Source organism: Triticum dicoccoides, chromosome 3B (assembly GCF_002162155.2).
Source record: "Triticum dicoccoides isolate Atlit2015 ecotype Zavitan chromosome 3B, WEW_v2.0, whole genome shotgun sequence".
Classification (NCBI taxonomy): domain Eukaryota; kingdom Viridiplantae; phylum Streptophyta; class Magnoliopsida; order Poales; family Poaceae; genus Triticum; species Triticum dicoccoides.
This window is the reverse complement of record NC_041385.1, coordinates 78,066,643-78,071,912: the sequence shown is the minus strand read 5'-3', so window position 1 is coordinate 78,071,912 and position 5,270 is coordinate 78,066,643. Positions and strand designations below refer to the sequence as shown.

At 49.5% G+C, this 5,270-nt stretch overlaps 1 pseudogene; it reads right to left on the bottom strand.

The window, feature by feature from the left end:
- Positions 1-288: 288 nt before the first annotated feature.
- LOC119282803 lies at positions 289-1,657 on the bottom strand (annotated as a pseudogene).
- Between the last annotated feature and the right edge of the window lie 3,613 nt (positions 1,658-5,270).

The window sequence follows — 5,270 nt, the reverse complement described above, 5'->3', positions numbered from 1 at the left end:
GAGGGAGTGCTTGTCATCAAAATGGATAAAAAGGGACGTATCTAGAACTAAAATACGTCTACATACATCTCCTTTTATCCAGTTTGATGACAAGTAGTACTTCTTACCCAAAGGAACTTTATATCCAACAGACACAAAATATCCGTTTGACTGTTGGAAATTACTGATCTGATGTCGAAGTAATTGCTGCATCGCCACCAAAACCCACCATTTCTTAAGCTAAAGTAGACCAAGGTAATCCCTATATTAGCATATTACTAAGATAAACAGAAGGCATTGTCGAAACATTTAGGACGTGAGCTTGTCAATCTGAATGTGGAGGGACACAAGCTTAGCCCCGGCCAGCAGCTTGGGCGGAACTGTCAAGAAGGTCAGCTCCTGCACGTCGACGTCGCCGGGATCCTTGCTGCTTGTCACCTCCATTTCCACCTTGACGGCGTCGGTCGTGCCTTTGGGCTCCCCCGGCGGGCCGTTCGCCCACAGCTTGGCCAAGTAGTGCGGCAGTGGGGACGCCCCCGCTCTGATGCAGACGACCGACACGGCGATAGGCGCGCTGATGTCGAGCACGCCGCCGACCAAGAAAAATGCGCGCGGTCCTCCTCCGCGAACAGCAAGAGTCGTGGCTCCGACAGTGGAACTTGCAGCTGGAGCACCTTGCCGTACTGGATCCTGTGCACGGGCATGGGATGCGCGGTGCTGATGTGGTGGTAGAGCGCCGGCGGCGGGCCTTCGTAGCCGCAGACGGGCACGGGGCATTTGCAGAGCGCGAGCGGACACACGCTCTGGTGATCGGCGAGCTTGTGGTAAGTGACGTAGAGCCCACAGTCTTCGTGCGGGCACTCCACCCTCACCGATGAAAGGACGGAGTCCACCTCCGTGTTCCACACATCGAAGCCACTGCTGCGCTCGCACTTTTGGCACTGCCGCTGGTTCCCGGGGCACTCGAGGCGGCAGTCCGCGCAGGCCAGGTGCCCTCCCTTGCACTGCATTAATCAATCGAACAGCACATCAATCAAGAAACCTGCACCTTGCTCAATCAGCCGAACGGACAAGGTGTATTCGAACCTCATACACTGGAGGCGTCAAGGGACGGAGGCACAAGGGGCAGTGGAGCACGGTGAGGTCCATCGAGACCTTAGAGAGCTCCATCGTCGGGTCCTGTTCCTGTTCGGTCTGCATGATCTCGCCCTCCTCGTGCACAACCATCTCTCGACTTGGGCCGGGGTATTACAAAGCTTTACCGTCACATATTTTATACTCCCTCCGTTCCTAAATGTAAGTCTTTATAGAGATTTCACTAGGTGGACTACATACGGAGCAAAATGAATGAATCCACACTTAAAATGCATCTATATACTACATCCCTATGTAATTCATAATGGAATCCCTACAAAGACTTATATTTAGGAACGGAGGGTGTACTACTTCAAGGTGCATTAAATCAACACATGCAAGTATCAAAAGAAGAGTCACGGCATGCATGCATGCGTTGTAATTAATGCATCGATAAACGTATATTATTAAAATATATCGAGTGCAGTGCTTTGATGTGTCGCATCAACTCGTACATCAACGAGAAGTTTGATTATCCTCTCCCTCGCGGACTTAACTACACCTGCCTTTGGCTCTATGACAGGTTGGCCACACACCTGTCGGGCCCACCTGTCATACACGCAAAGGCAGGAGCATCCCTCCCTCACCCATGAGCATGGTGGCTGGCAAGACTAGGAGAAGCTTTCGCTACACGCTCTCCCTCCCGCACGTGGTGGACATGCAGCAGTTCAATCGGTGTCAGATGGCCAGAAGCGTACTGTAGTACTCCTCCAGTGTAGTAGTACTCCATCATTGTTCGACTTCCCGAAGAGGCGAAGAGCCAAGCGCAGCCCGGACGCTCATGTGGTAGTTTCATGTGTAGAGTAGTCTAGGATAGCGTGTACTGTGCCTGTAAGCTTAAAATCGTTGGGGTCAACTCCATGCTATGTGGCCGTCTCGAAGTTTTTAAAAAAAATTAAAATAGTCTTCTGGCCCTACCTGTCACCCTGGTGATTGTAGTTTGCACACTCATCTGGTCAACACAGGAATATATATTTTAATTTGTTTTTTTTTGAAAAGGGGGGACTCCCCGGCCTCTGCATCAGAACGATGCATACGGCCACATATATTTTAATTTGTGGTGGATAAATGTTAGAGGTTGCAGCAAATATATTGTACACTGCGGGTCTTTCAGCGAAGTTTAGAGGCAAGCATGTGGGGCCAGTGCTATGATGTATCGCGTCAACTCATACAACGAGGAGAAGCTTGATTTTACTACACGCCTTCTCCCTCGCCCATGCGCGTGGTTGCTCGCAAACGAGGACATGCTTTTGCTTAGTAGTACTTCTACTACAAGCTATCCGTCCCGCTCGCGGTGGACGGACATGCAGCAGTGGATTCGACACTATAGAAGCAGTAGTAGTAACATCTTTGTTCGTCTTCTCGAAGAGGCGAAGAGCCAAGCGCAAACCGAACGTTGCAGTTGCGAACATTGGAGCACGCATATAACCAGGCTCTTGCATGAGACAAAAATTGCTATGTGAGCCTACTATTGTACTAGTACGTACAACTACTTGCTAGTATAGCCCTCTACACCAGAAAGGAGTATTTGCCCTTCTAGAGATTTCAAGAAGTGACTAGACTACACCGAGACGGAGTACATATGGAGCAAAATGAGTGAATCTGCACCGTAAATAAATACGTACTAGTTATATCGTTTTCCTCTCCGAGGTGCACAATATTGAGTATACTGACTAGTCTCTTTTTGACACGCATTTACGTTTTTTTGACACAGTACAGACGCAAGCGCTCATATACACGCGCATACACTCACCCCTATGAACACACACACGCACGGCACTATCATCTTGAAATTTACGAAGTCACCATAGGCACCTCGTCGTCGACGGGTTCATAGGTGCTTGAATGCCAAGGAGGGAGAGGGTAGCGGTTCCCGAGATGTTGAACGGTCAATGATGCATCCTCAATTACACGCAAAGGGAATTAATTGGAGAAGCAGAATAGAGCCAGCACGATGTGAATGCAACAGAGTTTGGACTCTCATATAATAAAGGCGCCCCACCACTCCAATCCATCTACTCCCAAGTCTCTGCACAACACTGCTCACTCCAATCCAAGACCAAGTGACCAGAAGCCACAAGCATATGGAGGAGATGGACGCGAGCAGCAGTCGGCTGTGTCAAATCATCCAAGGCGCTGGCCTGCGGCCCTGCACCATGCAGCATTTCCAGACGGTGTTGGCGACCGCAGGCATTGTAGCCCTTGCCGATGCCGGCTTCGCCTCTCGCATGGACGACATGATGGTCAACTCCATCCGCAAGTTCACCGCCGTCAAGAAGCGCGCGGACGACCTTGCCGTACTACTCTAGCCCGCGCGCCCAGGCTCCTCATTGCCTGCCACCCTCATCGGCCTACATGGTGACGAACTCTTTCAAGCCCTGGTGGCCCTGCGGGTGTCGGAGGTCGCGACGAAGAATGTTCACCTCGAGGCCGCGCTCGCCGCACTCGCCGCGCAGCGCCTCGCCATGCAAGAAACCGTCGACCTGCACATCCACGTCTACGAGGAAATCGTCTACATAGGCCACTACAAGGCAAGCGAGGACAGAAAGACGTTGGCCTTCTTCCAGCGGCTGGAATCTTTGGACGCCATTGTTCAGAAGCACGTCGACCTGGCCACGAAAGTCGTTGCTACTTAGGCGCCGTTCGGTGGGCCGGTGCCCTGAGTCGAGGAGGTGGACGTCGTCGATGGATGCATCTCTTCTTCTTGCCTCCTGTAACCAGCACTACATCGCCTCGTGGCCTTAATGTTTTATTAGTATAGTACTCCCTCCGTTCCCAAATATAAGTCTTTCTAAAGATTCCAACAAGTGACTACTACATACAGAGCAAAATGAGTGAATCTACACTCAACTATGTCTACATACATCTGTATGCTGTATTCCATTTGAACTAGTATCTAAAAAGGCTTATATTTATGAACGGAGGGAGTATATGGCATTTTTATTCTAGTCGTAACGTTTTCACTGTGAGGTGGGGCCGCAGTTGAGCAAACCCACCTCGCCCACCGAGAGTAGAAGAGAGAAACGAGGGAGGAGAGATAGCAGTAGCACGGACGCTGTTGTCAGATGGGACTCGTGTTTATAGAATAGGAGTACTGAGCACTCGTGCCTCTTTTTTTTGAGGGAAAAATTAGTCGTATGTCTAGTATTACCACTAGTTGGGTGCGTGCGACCTATAGCTGTCATCACTTTAGGTCTCCTTTTCGAACCGCGGCTACGCTTCACAGTACATATTTTTCATGCATTTATCCTCCTATATGTACTCCTAGGCTATTTCCACGTGCTCCCATTCGCCGACATGTGGGACATAGAGCATCTGGGTCGTAGTGCATGCACGACTCAGAGCATATGCCGGGGTACTTTACATTTCAGACCTCATGAATTACATGCAAACCCCCCGCAGAAGAATAAATAAATGAATGAATTACTACATGAAACCGGATTATTCTCATGGAAACCGGAGCACGTTCATTAAATTTTGGACATAACACGTTTATAAAAAAATGACCGGACCTAAACCAGTCTAAGGGCCTCTTTTATTTTTCCCGCAAAAAAAGGGCCTCTTTGATTCGCAGGATACTGAAAACACAGGAATGAGGAGTAACTCAGTTAGAGGTTAGAGTTAGATTCTAACCCTGAACTAACTCTAAACGAAAGAGGTGTATGGATGACAGGGTTAGATTGACAATAAATGCTCTATCTCAATCATTTGACTACTTTGGACCCTATTTTTAGTCAGACTAAAATAAGTCCCTTGGATCCAAGCACCCTCTTGGTGTGGTCGGCTCTTCTGTGGCCTCCTCTGCTCACAATTGACATAAACGAACCATCTATACAAATCAAGCATGCAAAACATGATAATTTTTACTTTGTCCATACAAATGAGATATCCCACTTAAGCATACAAGTCCTCAATCAAGCTTCACAAAATAAAAAAACACTTCTTGAAACAAAGAATGAGCTAACTCATCATGGAAGTCATTCTCGATAGGGAGGGAGCCCGGAGCCCCTCACGCACCGAGGGAGGAGCTCGCCATCGTCGCTCTGGAGGAAGGCTCTGTAGAGCCCAAGCCCCGGGAACCCCTCCGACGCCGGCCCTTGCGAGTTGAGGTCGACACCGGCATGGGTAGCAGGGCCGCTTGCCGCTGACTGGGAACT